Consider the following 16,408-nt stretch of genomic DNA (forward strand, 5'->3'; position numbering starts at 1 on the left):
ATGAGGGCTACTTTTTTCTGTTTCCCCTCCTGTCAGCCCTAACCCCACTTAGGCTTCAGCTTGTTTGTTTGTTTGTTTTGTCTTTTTTCTAGGCAGGGGTTCTCTGTGTAGCCCTGGCTATCCTGGAACTCATTCTGGCTGTCCTCAAATGCAGAGGTTCATCTGCCTCTGCCTCCCAAGTGCTGGGATTAAAGGCCTGTACCCCACTGACGGACTGGCTTCTTTCAGCTACAGAAACCAGAGGGCCGTTAGAGACACAGGTTTGGGTGGGGGTAGTTCACTAGCCGTGAATGTAGGGACTGCTGGGAGAATAACTGGGTTCCTGTCTTGAAGGCTTGGTGCTTACTATTTATTTGGTTGGTTTTGGCTTTTTGAGATTGGGTTTAGCTATGTAGCCTTGGTTGGCCTAGAAGTTACCGAGAAGCCCAGGCTGAAGGCAAAAGTGGAGTAATCCTCCCAGCTTTGTCTCTCAGTGCTAGGATTACAGGTGTGTGCCCCCAGGCCTAGCTAAACCTGTCTTTGCTGGGGGCACTGAGATGCTGCAGAGAGTGGAGGGGGCTGGAGGCAGCATGGGCAGGAAGCACTCGGCTGTTTGTTCCCTCTCTTTCCTGCCTCCTTTGTGGTGGCAGACTGGCTTCCTTCCTTGCTTCAGCACCTTGGCTCCCAGCTCATTTCCGCTCTTGTATTCCCAGTGTGGCTCTCAGCCTTGCACAGCAGAGTTTTTCCCTGCATGGTCTTTCAGGCAAGGGACCCCTGGGTGGGTGAGTCAGGGACTGAGGATCGCCAGTGAGATCTCTCTGCATCCTTCCCTCACCCTACTCAAAGCTAGTGTCCCTATGGAGAGGAGGGAGGGTTCCTTTGCCAGGGATGGGAAGCACTGGCCTGGATGTGTGGTTTACCTGGGATTGCTTCTCCCAGAAGGTACCCCAGCCCCGCTCAGCCTAGCTTCACTCTTTGTATCCCTACTTGGCTGTCTTTGCTTCAATCTGCCCCTGCCCCACCTCCCACCTTCATCCACTGCCCTACAAGTCAAGGAATGTAACTTTTCTCTCTCACTCTCTCATTGATTAGTCATGGGCACCCCATCCCCGTGGGAACCATTACTCACCCTTGCCCCCCCCCCCAGCAGTTTCCCCAGAACTGGCTTAACTCTTGCAAGAGGGCACTTAGTCAGTTGTTGGACACCAGAGGTGGAGTGGGGGCAGTGTCCTGGAGAAAGTCACTTTTGAAGCAGTGTTTGATCTTATGGTCCAGAAACAGGAGTCTCCTCCCTACTTGGTCCACACACAGAGCTTGCAGCTTCTGCTTCTAGCTCCTTTAATAGCTGTGGTTTGGTTAGCAGGGGTAGGGTTGGGGTAGCAGACTGTCTCTTTGAGACTAGGACCTGGAGCCTGCTCTTTGGATTTGGTCTGGTGCCAAGGCCTGGCCTCTGTCTCTCAGAATCAGACAGGACCTTTCCCAATAAGGAGCCTCCCAGCTCTAGGTCCACTCCCTGCTTCCCCCTTTCCAGTTTCTCCAATAGTTCCTCTGCCCTAAAATAGCCAGGTTTTCCCCTCTCTTCCTCTTTGCCTCTCCCCACGCCCAGGTTTGGGGCCCAGAGGGATAGGAAGGGAGCTGAAAAAGGGTGAGATTGCACAGGGACCATATGGGCAGGTTTGGAGAAGGGTAGAAAGAGCCCATGAAGATACAGGGAACGGGCCACATGGCTCAGGTCTGCATGGGTGGGGCTGGGGAAACAGCTTCCTGGAACTACTGACTCCAAAATAATAATAGCTCGTGCTTTTTGGCATACAGTGTGTGTTCAAAGAGCTCTGTGAATTAGCTTAGTTGGTATTGTTCCTGTATGAGGGATGTCTTCTTGTCTATCCCACAAGGGGAGAAATTGAGGCACATAGAGGATAATTAATTTGCTTAAAATAGGTAGAAAAGTGGATTCTAACTCAATCAGTCTGGGAGAAGCTACCTGTCTCAGCTTTCGGCTTGGCTTTGGGGTGTTTGGCCCTCCTCAGGACAGTATAGGAAATCTCTTATGGGGCTTACGGGGTGCTGACATTCATAGACTCTGCCACTCTAGTGTGCTTACTACAGCGTCTACTCTTTGGGTGTCTGGAAAGATATGGATTCTGATTAAACACTCCCAAAGAGAACCATTAATAATTCTAAGAAAAATTTTATTTTTTTATTTTGTGTATGGGTCTGTTTGTGGGTGCCTGAGGGTAGTAGAGGAGGTTGTCATGTCCCCTGGAGCTCGAGTTTCAGGCTGTTGTGAGCCACCTCTGTGGGTGCTGGGAACTGAGTCTTCTGGAAGAGTACCATTGACTAGTTGAGCCAGTGAGCTCCAGACCCCCAGTGAGCACTGGAGAAAAGCAACCCTTGCTGCTTGATTTTAATCCCAGCACTCAGAAGGTAGAGGCAGTAGGACCTCTGTGAGTTTGAGGCCAGCCTGGTCTACAGAATGAGTTCCAGAACAGCTAGAGCTACACAGAGAAACCCTGTCTTGAAAAACAAAACAAAACTCCCTAAATTCCCCTCATCTTATTGTTTATTTTTATAAACAAAATAACTTTATTCTAAAATGAAAAACAGGGTTTCTCTGTGTAGCTTTGGAGCCTATCTAGGAACTCACTCTGTAGCTCAGGCTGACTCACAGAGATCTGCCTGCCTCTGCCTCCCAAGTGCTGGGATTAAAGGCATATGCCACCACCTCCAGGACAAACTTTTTTTTCCCCTGTAGCCCTGGTAGCTGAAACTCACTATTGTAGATTAGGTTGATTTTAAACTTAGAATTTGGCATGTCTTTGCTTCAGATTAAAGGCACCCCACTCAAAGTCATTTAAAACAACAACAACAACAACAACAACAACAACAAAAAACTAAACATATAGCCTGACGTTGTTGTGCATGCCTGTAATTCCAGAATCCAGGCGTCTGAAACAGAAGGTTGGTGAGTTCCAGGCTGTCTGGGATACCTAGGGAGACCCTGACTCAAAAAAACAAAGCTGAGGCTGGGGAGTTGGCTCTGAGGGGAAAGCATTTACAGTAGCATAGAATTGGAATGAGCTCCTATTAGCCATGTACACGTGTGAGGCTAGGATGAGCTCCCGTTACACTGTACACGTGTGAGGCAAGGAGGAGCTCCCATTACCCACTGTACACGTGTGAGGCTAGGAGGAGCTCCCGTTACCCATGTACACGTGTGAGGCTAGGATGAGCTCCCATTACACTGTACACGTGTGAGGCTAGGATGAACTCCCGTTACCCACTGTACACGTGTGAGGCTAGGATGAGCTCCCGTTACCCATGTACACGTGTGAGGCTAGGATGAGCTCCCGTTACCCACTGTACACGTGTGAGGCTAGGAGGAGCTCCCGTTACCCACTGTACACGTGTGAGGCTAGGAGGAGCTCCCGTTACCCATGTACACGTGTGAGGCTAGGAGGAGCTCCCGTTACCCACTGTACACGTGTGAGGCTAGGATGAACTCCCGTTACCCATATACACGTGTGAGGCTAGGAGGAGCTCCCGTTACCCACTGTACACGTGTGAGGCTAGGAGGAGCTCCCGTTACCCATGTACACGTGTGAGGCTAGGAGGAGCTCCCGTTACCCACTGTACACGTGTGAGGCTAGGAGGAGCTCCCGTTACACTGTACACGTGTGAGGCTAGGAGGAGCTTCCGTTACACTGTACACGTGTGAGGCTAGGAGGAACTCCCGTTACCCAAATAAAAGCTATAGCCATAGGTGTTCATGGCAGCCTCCCTCTCATCCCAGCCTTCAGGAGGCAAAGCCAGATAATCCCTGGAAAAGCTGACTAACCAGAGAGCTCTGAGATCAGTGAGAGTCCTTGCTTCAGTACTTAAGGGAAAAGGCAATTGAAGGAGACACCAGAAGCCAACCTCAGGCCTCCACATGTATGTGCACTTGCATATGAACACTATAGGCACACACAGGCCACATACATACATACATACATACATACTCCAAAACAAAACCAATATCACCAAATGAAATCAAGAGAGCAATAATTTATTGTTTAGTGATGAGCAAATGATATACAGGTTAGCGCTGAGCCAGGTGAGTGTGAGAGGAGGCAGGTGTCAGGAGAGGAACACAAGGGCAGAAATCTAAGTTGGGGGACACTTGGGAGAATGGAGGAAGAAAAGCTATTACTGGAGGACTTTCTGGGGTCCCTTCCAGCCCTTACTTATGTTCCAGGTAGTCAAAAATAATTACTTATTTTGCCCATAGAGAGGAAGAAAGGAAGAAGGGGGGTGAGAATTCTTCTAGCCATAAGAACAGACAGGAATCACTGGGACGGATCTAGGCACTTAGAAGTTCCAACTTCAGCAAGAGTCTTTGGCTCTGAAGTTTGTCTTTCTTAAATGAGAGTGATTAAGCTAGCTGAGCATTAGGGCTTCCATCTTAGTCCAATACATTCAGATTCTTATACAGAAACTCAGGGGAAAACCAGGGCCCAAGTCCTTCTGAGGGGCCAGGAACAAACAAATACTTGGTAACCATGATGAGCTCAGGGCTCCGTAGGGGGTGGAAGGAAAGCTGCCAGGCAGGCAGGCCAGACTCCAGAAGTGAATGGAGGGTGACCGCTCATTCATCTGACCCTAAAACCTAGGATGTAAGTCCTATTCAAGGAGACTGAAATGAGACACAGCTCTGGCCATCTGGGAAGGGAAAATTCCTAGGTCCCTCTATGGAGATGGGAACAGCCAAAATTATTAAATACCATTTAGGAAACTAAACAGTGACATATATTACCCAATTTAACCTCAAGATAACCCTATGCAGCAGCAGTTGCTATGTTTCAAATTAATATTATAGTTTCTTTCTTCTCTCTCTCTCTCTCTCTCTCTCTCTCCTCTCTCCCTCCCTCCCTCCCTCCCTCCCTCCCTCCCTCGCTCCCTCCCTCCCTCCCTCCCCTCTCTCTCTCTCTCTCTCTCTCTCTCTCTCTCTCTCTCTCTCTCTCTCTCTCTCTCTCTCTCTGTTCCTTTTTCTCCGGACAGGATCTCAAGTAGCCTTGGCTGACCTAGAACTCACAGACCCGCCCGCCTCTGCCTCCTAAGTGCTGGGGTTAAAGGCATGCCACCATGATACTTGTTTTTTAAGACTGATAATTCCGGCTTGCCTCAAATTTCCTTTTGAGGCAAGGTCACTGATGATGACCTTAAACTCTTGATCTTTCTGCCCTACCTCCCAAATGCTGGGACATAGCCATACTCTGCCATTCCGTGCTCTCCCTTTCCCAAAAGTCTCATTCTGTAGCCCAGACTAGCTTAAAACTCAGTAGATAGCCCAGATTGGCCCTCAAACTAACGGACAATCTTCCTGCCTCCGCATCACATGGGCTGAATTAGAGGTGTGAGATACCAAGCCTGGTTTGATTTTCTCATTTAATGTTCTCAACAACTAATGTTAACAAGGACATTTGATTGATGAGTCATTTTAAAAAGCAGACAAAGCTGGCATGGTGGCATAAACCTTTAGTACCAGCATTGTGGAGGCAGATCTTGGTGCTTGGTGTATACCAAGAGTCCCAGGGACAGCCAGGGCTACACAATAAGACCCTGTCAAAAAAAAAAAAAAAAAAAAAAAAAAGAAAAGAAAAAAGATGGTTAGGTTCCAGAGGAACTTTTTCTAACTGGTGAAGGAACATCTCTAGAAGTTAAGGGACTTTTGCACCCTAGTAGGATCCATTCTGGACAGGGAGGGCTGTTGGGGTGGGATGGGCTTGGTTTCCCGGATGAGGATGAGAGTGAAAGCTGATGCGCACACCATGTTACTGACAGAAGAATATAACGCCTTTATAGCGTCCTCCCCACCTTCTTCTTGGCATTTTGAGAAGGATCTCACTGTGTAGCTCTGGCCGCCACAAACCCAAGGTTCTCCTTTGGTTGGCCAGTGCTGGTATTACAGGCGTGCACAGGCCTCATGAGAAAGAAGTATGCAGATATGGAAACAGGGGGCTATTAGGTTGGGGATGTTTTAAGTTTGCAAGACTAGAAGTTGATTCTGAGAAAGTAAATTCCTTTTGTTTCACCAGCTACTGGTTCAATGGCAGAAAAGGAAATTAGATATTAGAGGGACTTCCCTACTGTTTGGGGCTGATAGGAGCCTTTGCCTCCTGCGGCGATTTGTAAAGACAACACATTCTTCGGTGACTGCAAAGCACAGGAGCTGGAGGCTTGAAAAGTCACTATGTCGCTAGGATTGTGGAGGAGGTGCTTTATTTGATGACCTATGACCAGCTAGGAGAGCCTGAGGTTTTTGAGGGAGAGGAAATTTGCCAAAAGGGCATTTGGAGGATGGCGTTTTTTGGGCTCCAGCCTGGGGTGAAGTCAGAGACATAAATCTCACCTCCCAACTGCCCATTTCCGCTTTCAGTTTAGTTTCCAGCCAACAGCTCAGTCAGCTTGCCAGAGGAGTGTGTGGATGGAGGTGGGGCGCTGGAGCTGAGGAGAGGCAGTGACTGGGACTGGGAATCAGCAGGGAAATGGGTCAGGGTTGGGCTGGAAGGGATGGGTGTGTGGGGTCACAGTGAAAGTGGGTTTGAAAGTCTTGTGTGCCAGTAGACTCCTGCAATTCCAGCACTCGGGAAGCAGAAGCTGAAGGATCATTGCAACTTTAATATCAGCTTAGTCTAGACAGTGAGACCCTGTTCCTTCCAAGGCACCCCTCCTTCGAAAAATCCCAACAAAACAATAGTGACTTGGATATTTCTCATCCCAGACAAGACTTTCAGCCACACCCAGGCTGCTGAATTCTCCCTCAGGCACAAAAACACCTGGGCATGCTTAGAAGACTGATACCTTCACAGAAGCACTGCTCACTCAACTTCTGCTCACTTCAGCCAGGAAAGTCCAGATGTTCCAGATGAGTAAAGCCAGAAGTGAGTGGGGAATGAGATGAGGACTCAGAATATTAAAGTTGGGAAACATCCTTCTCCTGTGACCCTCTACTGTGCAGGGCTTGGATGACCTTTCTTCTCACTGAGAACCTCCATGTCTGCTGTCCTGGGTTGGGCATGCCTCCTCACCATGGCATTAGGGAGGCAGAGTAGGAGGCACTGGATTGAGTGTGTATGTTAGGAGGGGCAGGTGTGTGAGGGCAGGAAGTCCAGAAAGCAACTCAGACAATAGTTTTTCCGCTGGCATGGGTCCAGGCTGCTGGAGCTTGTCTGACCCCATAGTATCTCCTAATTTGCTCACTAGTGGGGGAAAGGTCCATTTCCAGGTAATTTTATCCAGCCTGGCATCCTCTTCCAGGTTGTCATGGCCCCTATATGGTATGGCACTTGCACTTTGATATGGCAAACATGTTTTCATTTATGTTTGGTCTATTTGTTCCTTAAATTGTTCTCTTATGTTCTAGGAGACTAGAAGTTTTGGTACAGCCCCTCAGTCTAGCATTGAACATGTGCCTCTTGATATGCAAGGTGACAATATGATTGGATGGGCGAATGGAGATGGAATGTTGGAATATGTTTCTAGAAAAGGAGAGTGAGCTGAGCATAATCCCCAGCACGTGGGAGGCTAAGGTAGGAAGATCACGAGGTTCAGGCCAGTTTTGGCCACGTAGTGAGACCTCATCTCAATAACAAAGAGAAAGAATGGGCTGGGCAGTAGTGTTGCACGCCTTTAATCCCAGCACTCAGTAGGCAGAGGCAGGAGGATCTTGGTGAGTTCGAGGTCTTCAGAGTGAGTTCCAGGACAACTAGGGCTGTTACACAGAAAAACCTTGTCTAGAAAAACCAAGAGTTGGGGAGGGAGGGAGAGGGAGAGAACAGAAGAAAGGAAGGAAATAAGGGAGACAGATGGGAGGGTATGGCCACACCTACCAGGACTTTAACTAGGTAAACTGCCATTGAGGCCTTCTCCTTCTTCCCTTCCTCCTGCTCCTACCTGAATCCCACAGCTACCATGTGGGTAGAGGACACGGCATTATCTCACTAATGTATCCAATTTATTGTCAGCCTTGTCCCTGTGGTTCCAGGGTCTAGAATGCAGTTATCCTTATTGTTGTCCAGGCCACTGAAGTCCTGCACAAGTTCCTCAGTTCATCTTAACTCTTAGCAGTCCCCTTCTTTTTAAGTCTTGTCCTTGTGGTCTGGACTGCACAGTCTAGCACTTAATTACCTAGGGTATTTATAGAGTTCCTGTGAAATTTAGAAATTGAATTAATCTGAATTTACATTTGACAGAAGCAACTATAAGTATTTTATGAAAAGATTACAGAGGATTCTTTTAAAAAAGATTTATATTTATGTGTTTAAGTCTTTTGCCTGCCTGTATTTTTTTTTAAATATTTATTTATTATATATACAATATTCTGTCTGTGCGTATGCCTGCAGGGCAGAAGAGGGCACCAGACCCTATTACGGATGGTTGTGAGCCACCTTGTAGTTGCCGGGAATTGAACTCAGGACCTTTGGAAGAGCAGGCAGTGCTCTTAACCTCTGAGCCATCTCTCCAGCCCCTTGCCTGCCTGTATTTATGTACACTACACGAGCATGCTTGGTACCAGGACAGGAGAAGGCATCGAATCCCCAGAGTTACAGATGGGAATAAACATGGGTCTTCTGGAAGGGCAGCAAGTGCTCTTTTTTTTTTTTTTTTTAAAGATTTACTTATTTGTTTTATGTATTTGAATGCTCTATGCCTTTATGCCAGAAGAGGGTATCAGATCCTACTACAGATGGTCACGAGCTACCATCTTGCTGGGAATTGAACTCAGGACCTCTGGAAGAACAGCCAGCGCTCTTAACCACTGAGCCATTCTCCAGTCCTCCTCTCCACCTTGCAGCAAGTGCTCTTAACCAATAACTATTAACCCACATTACCCATAGAATTTTTCTCTTTCTTTCTTTCTTTCTTTCTTTCTTTCTTTCTTTCTTTCTTTCTTTCTTTCTTTCTTTCTTTCTCTTTCTTCCTTCCTTCTTTTCTTTTCTTTTCTTTTCTTTTCTTTTTTGAGACATGGTCTATGTAGCCCTGGCTGTTCTAGAACTCACCAAGGCCTCTGTCTCCAAATGCAGGGATTAAAGACATTCACCATCACATCCAGCCTTACATAGAATTCTTTTCTTCCTTCCTTCCTTCCTTCCTTCCTTCCTTCCTTCCTTCCTTCCTTCCTTCCTTCCCCCTCCCTCCCTCCCTTCCTCCCTCCATCCCTCCCTTCCTTCCTTTTTATCTTCTTTTTTTTTGAGACAGGGTTTCTCTGTGTAGCTTTTGGAGCCTTCCTGGAGCTCACTCTGTATACAAGGCTGGCCTCGAACTTACAGAGATCCTCCTGCCTCTGCCTACCGAGTGCTGGGATTAAAGGCGTGCACCACCACTGCTCAGTTTTTTTTAAAGGTTAATTTTTTCTAAAGGCAATGTGTTCAAATTATATTTTACTAATCAAGCAATGTACTAGTCCATGGGAAAATGGATGGAAAACAACCTTTACTTTCCAGAAGCTGGTCTAGCCGAAGAGGTAAGTGTTGTGACTTGTGCTGGGTAAGACCAGTGATGTCTGGCCGCAGTCAGCAAGACCTCAGACTCTGGGTGGACTCTGTCTTCTCAGCACTGTCATTGCACAGACACTGTATCGACCACTTTCATTCTCCCCACAAGTCTTGGAAAGTAAGTCTCTGTTTTATAGATGAATATATTGAGAACACGGAAGATTACATAACTTGATATTATATGTTTGTTTATTTAGTTTTGTTTTTAAAGATAGGGTTTCTAACTGTCCTGGAACTTGCTCTATAGACCATGCTGGCCTTGAACTCAGAGATCCACCTGCCTCTGCCTCCCAAGTGCTGGAATTAAAGGTGTGCACCAGCACACCTGGCTTGACACTGTTTTTTTTGACAACAAGAGTATATCACTCAGGCTGGTAAGGAACTCTCGGTCCTGCCTCAGCTTCTTGTATGCTAGGATTCCAGAAGTGTATCACCATACCAATTGTGGCCTATCCACAAGGTCAGTATTCAAACTCGTCTTCTTTCTAATATGACAGACATATTTTCTGTACAAAATAAGAGCATATTAACAACAAAAATCAACATTAAGAATTCTATGAGCTGGGCAGTGGTGGCACACACCTTTATTTTTTTTCTTTTTTTTCTACATTTTTCTCTGCTCCCCTCCCTTCTTCTCCCCTCCCCTTCTACCCTCTCCCATGGTCCCCATTTTCCCAATTTACTCAGGAGATCTTGTCTTTTTATATGTCCCATGTAGTTTAGATCTATGTATATCTCTTTTAGGGTCCTCGTTATTGTCTAGGTTCTCTGGGATTGTGAATTGTAGGCTGGTTTTCTTTGCTTTATGTCTAAAAGCCACTTATGAGTGAGTACATATGATGTTTGTCTTTCTGGGTCTGGGTTACCTCACTCAATGTGATGGTTTCTAGCTCCATCCATTTGCTAGATGGATCTCATGATGTTATATTTTTTCTGCTGTGTAGTACTCCATTGTGTAAATGTACCACATTTTCCTTATCCATTCTTCAGTTGTTTCCAGATTCTGGCTATGACAAACAAAACTCCTATGAACATAGTTGAGCACATGTCCTTGTGGCACAATTGAGCATCCTTTGGATATATACCCAAAAGTGGTATTACTGGGTCTTGAGAAAGGTTGTTTCCTAATTTTCTGAGAAATCGCCAAACTGACATCCAAAGGGACTGTACCAGCTTGCACTCCCACTAGCAATGCAGAAGTATTCCCTTTTCCCCACAGCCTCTCCAGCATAAGTTGTCATCAGTGTTTTTGATCTTGGCCATTCTTACAGGTGTAAGATGGAATCTCAGACTTGTTTTGATATGCAGTACTCAACTTTATATGGAAGGGCAAAAAACCCAGGATAGCCAAAACAATCCTGTACAGTAAAGGAACCTCTGGAGGTATCACAATCTCTGATTTCAAACTCCACTACGGAGTTACAGTACTGGGCACACATCTTTAATCCCAGCACTTGGGGCCAGAGGCAAGCATATCTTGGTGAGTTCAAGGACAGCTTGATCTACAGAGTGAGTTCCAGTACAGTCAGAACTGTCACACAGAGAAATCCTGTCTGGGGAGAGGGGAGCTGATTGGCTGATAGCTAGGCAGGACTTTTGGGGAAAAGAATGCTGGGAGGAAGAAGGGTGGAGCCAGAGGAGGAGAGAGAGAGGTGGGGTGGGAGAGGGAAAGAGAGAGAGGGAGAGGCAGAGAGGCAGAAAGAAACAAAAAAGTGCAATATTGAAAGAAGGTACCACCATATGGCAGAGGGTAGGTAAGAAATATGGGTTCATTTAAAATATAAGAGTTAACTAGTAGGGGGCTGGAGAGATGGCTCAGTGGTTAAGAGCACTGACTGCTCTTCCAGAGGTCCTGAGTTCAATTCCCAGCAACCACATGGTGGCTCACAACCACATGGTGGCTCACAACCACCTATAATGAAATCTGGTGCCCTCTTCTGGCCTACAGGCAGAGTACTGTATAAATAAATAAGTAAGTAAATCTTTAAATACTGTACTGTATAAATAAATAAATAAATCTTTAAAAAAAGAGTTAACTAGTAGAGCTGGGCAGTGGTGGCGCATGCCTTTAATCCCAGCACTTGGGAGGTAGAGGCAGGTGGATCTCTGTGAGTTCGAGGCCAGCCTGGCCTACAATGCAAATTTCAGGACAGCCAGGACTGTTTCATGAAGAAACGCTGTCTTGAAAAAACAAAGAAATAAATAAATTAAAAAAAAGAGTTAGCTAGTAAGCAGCCTGAGCTATCAGCTGAGTATTAGTAACTGATATATTAAGCCTCTTTGTGGTTACTTGGGAGCAGCTGCTGAGACCCAGAGAAACACCACTGCAACTTTGTGAAAGAGACTAAGCCGGAACCACCTTGCTACTCTGCTCTTGAATTATTTGAGTCAGAATCTTAGGTATCATAGAAGAACCTTGCCTGCTTTGACTGTGACTTTGGTCTTCCTGTTTCAACTTCATGAAGTGCTGGGATTATAGGCACATGCCACCAAGCCCAGTAACTTGGTAATGGAGGATCCAACCCAGGACTTCATGTATTCTAGGTAAACATTCTACCAACTAAGTTATAGTCCAGCTGCTTTTCCATTGACACTGAGAGAGAGCATTCACTGTTTTACATAAGCAGAGTTGGGTGTAACATTATACACCGATGCTAGTATAGATTATACAGTCCTTGAAAGGAAGGCTCATGCCTTAAACTTATTTTGCCTTAAATTATTACACCAACTGCCTCTCCCACAAAAAGAGCATAATAAAACAGCTGGGAGAAATGACAGGTAAAATTGACATTCCTTTGATACTGAACATAAAGCAACTGGATGAAAGAGATATTAATTATTCTGAGCATATTTTCTTCCTTGAGGCTGAGAATAGGTGAGTACTGTTATTTCTTATATTGGAATCTCCCTGAACTCTGTTCTCAGCACTTACCATGGGACAGCTTCTTAAGCCTGGGGACAGAGGGAGCGCTCTGTCTTAGGGAAGCCCACCTGTGAGGAGGAAGCAGAGCTCTACTGGAGGGGAAGTAAAGGGAGTGTAACCTTTCTTCAAAGGTAACATCCCAACGTAGGTCTTTTCCCAAGGATCGAGTGCATAAAGCCAGCCAATGTGAGAGGGTGGAGAGCGGTGAAGGAGCTCTGGAAGGTGAACAGGGCGGAGTCTGACTTAACACAGTCCACAGCAGAGGCACCGGGACCAGCACCCGGAGTCTCTGTTTGCAAACAGCAGCTTCCTTTTTTCTTTTAAAATAGAACTATGGGGTTGGAGAGATGGCTCAGAGGTTAAGAGCGCTGGCTGCTCTTCCAGAGGTCCTGAGCTCAACCATCTGTAACGAGATCTGGTGCCCTCTTCTGGCTAGCAGCAGACATGCAGACAGAATAAGGTATATATAATTAATAAAAAAAATCTTAAAAAAATAGAACGATCATGAATTTGAGTGTCACCTTTGCACAGGGACCATTTTTTTCTAGGCCTTGCTTACCTTTTCTGTATCATTCCAATTTTAGGATGTGTGCTGCTGGAGTAAGCGCTGCTGTTCTTTTTTTTTTTTTTTTTTTTTTTTTTTAAATAAGTCTAACTCAAGTCCTTGACCTTCTCAACATACATAGATAGCAGTTCTGACTTCTAATCTCCACTTCTCTTTAACAGATGCTCAGTGGTGGGAATCGAGAGTGTGGGAGTATGGCAACTGGAAGGTCAGAACTTTTATTTCTCCACTCTTAGGGTATCCAGTTTCCTGGGCTTAGACACAGCTTCTGCTGGTACTAGACTGAATACACTTCTCATCTGAAGAGCAGATGCTTGAGGGAGAAAAATACCATCTATTTGACAGGAAAGCAAGGCCTAGAAAAAAGGAAACAACTTTCCTGCAGTCATGCAGCTAATTTGGGGCAGACTGCAGACATTTTGCTGGGGTGGTGGCACAGGCTAGCACTTGGGAAGAGGAGTCAAAAGGATCCAGAGTTCAATGGCATCTCCAAATTCCAGGTTTTTGCTCCCCCAACCCCAACAGAGTAGAAAGTGGTTTTGCTACTGTCCTCAGGTAGAATCCTGTTCCCTTTCCTAGTCTCTTGCTCCCTGGATGCTTGCAACTAGAAACTGAGTTATTTCTCCACAAGCAAGAGAGAGCGCCTGAGTCATTCAGTTTGTGGCAGGAACGCTGATGGACACAATCTGTGGACTCCCTTCCACCTTGGTCAGCTGATTGTACCCAACTGTGGCAATGGCCTTGTGCGCAGGCAAGCAAAGTGCCCATGTACTAAGTTGAGGCCTGCTGCCCATGCATACCAGGTGGCTGACTGGAGCCTATACTGCACCTGCTGGACCTGGGTTAAAACTCTTAGTTTTTTTTTTTTTTTTTTTTTTTTTTTTTTGCAGAGTGAGGTTGAATATTTATTCAGAGGGTTATGAAGGGAGAACGGAGAAGGGAGAAGGGGAGAGAGAGGCAGACACACACACATACACACACACACAGAGGGGGGGGAGGGAGGGAGGGAGGGAGAAAGAGACGGGGAAGCAGAGAAGTGGGGAGAGAGGCAGAAGCGAAGCTGCCTCTCTAAGAGGAAGATGGAAAAGAGAGCAAAACTCTTAGATTTTATGTGTGTCAGTTTCAGTTGGCCAGTGGGGTCCTCTAACCCCCATCCAAACATTATTACTACTGCCCAGCTCTTTATTATTGTCTGTTAGTGTTCTATTGCTGGGAAGAGACACTATGACCATGACAAGTCTTACAAAAGAAAGCATTTAATTGGGGCTGGCTTACAGTTTCAGAAAGTCCATTTTCAGCACAGCAGGAGGCATGGTGGGATGCAGGCAGACATGTTGCTAAAGAAGTAGCTGAGGGTTCCAGATCCAGATCCACAGGCAATGGGGAGAAAGAGCCACTGGCTCTGACTTGGGCTTTTCAAAACTCAAAGTCCACCCTCAATGACACACTTCTTTCAACCAGGCCACACCCCCTAATTCTTTCAAGCACTGCCACTCCCTAAATATTAGAACATATGAGCCTATGGGGCTGTTCTTCAGACTACCACAGTTACCCTCCAGAACTTGATGGTAAGATTCCACATACTAGAGTGGAGAATTCAAGTTGGTATTCACTGGAACCTCTATTCCACGGGCTAGCTTTCCCAGTACTAGAAGGAACTAAGGGACTCCTAAGGGAGAAAAGTCATCAGCAGTCTTACCCAGCTGTGAACCCTGTGACCACAGTAATGACGAGCCTAGCGATTTAGGCTCACCGGTGCATTAATGGCACAGATGCTGTGGGAGTGACCAATTACTTTCTGACTGAATTTGAAGCCTGATCCATAAAATGGAACTAGTACTGTTAGCTGGGCCAAGAAAAAAATATCCACAATTAGCTAAGTGATAGGCTCTAGGGGAGAACCTAATATGGTTACTGTGTTAAATGGACATAGTAATAACCCCCATCTCAAGCTCTTCTTCACATCCACAGATCAGCTCATCTACCATTCTTTACCAGAGAAGCTTCTTTTTTACAGAAGATAGCAACTAATACAGAGACCACAACTGGTCAATGTACAAAGGGAAGGCTGTTGAGTGCTAAATGGGACAGTCAGGTTACACGCCCTCTCCCAAAAGCTCAGGGATCATTGTAAAGGAGGGGCAGAAAGATTTCAGGAGCCAGAGTTAGCGGTGTGTGCAGTGAAACAATATTTGCTGGACATGAGCTCACAGAAGCTGTGACTGCTTGCATAATGCCTGTACAAGATCAAGCCAATTGAAATCCCAGCATTGATGGAGGTGGATAAGGAAGTTCTATTCCTGAGTAGTTACTAGCAACAGGTGACTGTTGGGGGAATGTGAACCCTTAGAGGCTGTCCATGTTCCAGCAGATTATCCTACACTTACATATACACAGGCATCACTAACTAGACTCAGTGGGTTAAAAAAAAGGTATGGTGGTACACACCTTTAATCTTAGCGCTTGGAGTCATAGGCAGGTAGATCTCTCTGAGTCTGAGGTCAGTCTGCTCTACATACAGAGTTCCAGACCAGACAGGACTACATAGACTCTATCTAAACAGAGACAGAAACCAAAGAAACAAAAAAGAGATTGAGAGAGCTGTTGATTGGGCCTGCACTTGAAATTGGTCAGAAGAAGGGATAGGGATAGGATAAAAATTGGAAGGGAAGGGAAAGGGTTTGACTTAATCACAATGCATTATATGACTGTATTCTTTTTTAAAAAATATTTATTTATTATGTATACAATATTCTGTCTGTGTGTATGCCTACAGGCCAGAAGAGGGTACCAGACCTTATTACAGATGGTTGTGAGCCACCATGTGGTTGCTAGGAATTGAACTCAGGACCTTTGGAAGATCAGACAATGCTCCTAACCGCTGAGCCATCTCTCCAGTCCCCTATGCTTGTATTCTTAAACAATTAAAAGATCTTGGCACTGGGAGCTGTGAGACTGCTAAGCAGGTAAAGGCACCTGCTGCCAAGCCTGACAGCCTGAGTCCAAACCCTAGGACCCACATGGTGGAAGGAGAGAACTGGTTCCTACAAGTTGTCATCTGATCTCTTCATGTGCACCGTGACATGTATATATAAATCCCATGTACACAAACTGAAAAACAAAGGACACTAGCTTTTGCTGTGGCATGCATGCATCCCCATACCTCTCTCCTCTCTCTCTCTCTCTCTCTCTCTCTCTCTCTCTCTCTCTCTCTCTCTCTCTCTCTCTCTCTCTCTCTCTCTCACACACACACACACACACACACTATATTAAAAAAATAGATACTGGCATTTCCAGATTGTCAGGAGAGAGAATACCCTCTGCCAACCTAGATTTTTTTTTTTAAATTTTTGAGACAGGGTTTCTCTGTAGTTTTTGGTGCCTGTCCTGGAACTAGCTCTTGTA

The 16,408-nt window shown here is 45.9% G+C and overlaps 1 pseudogene; it reads right to left on the bottom strand.

Annotated features, from left to right (window-relative positions):
* Positions 1–12,925: 12,925 nt before the first annotated feature.
* Positions 12,926–13,046, bottom strand: LOC119824084 (annotated as a pseudogene).
* Between the last annotated feature and the right edge of the window lie 3,362 nt (positions 13,047–16,408).

Source organism: Arvicola amphibius, chromosome 9 (genome assembly GCF_903992535.2).
Source record: "Arvicola amphibius chromosome 9, mArvAmp1.2, whole genome shotgun sequence".
Taxonomy (NCBI): domain Eukaryota; kingdom Metazoa; phylum Chordata; class Mammalia; order Rodentia; family Cricetidae; genus Arvicola; species Arvicola amphibius.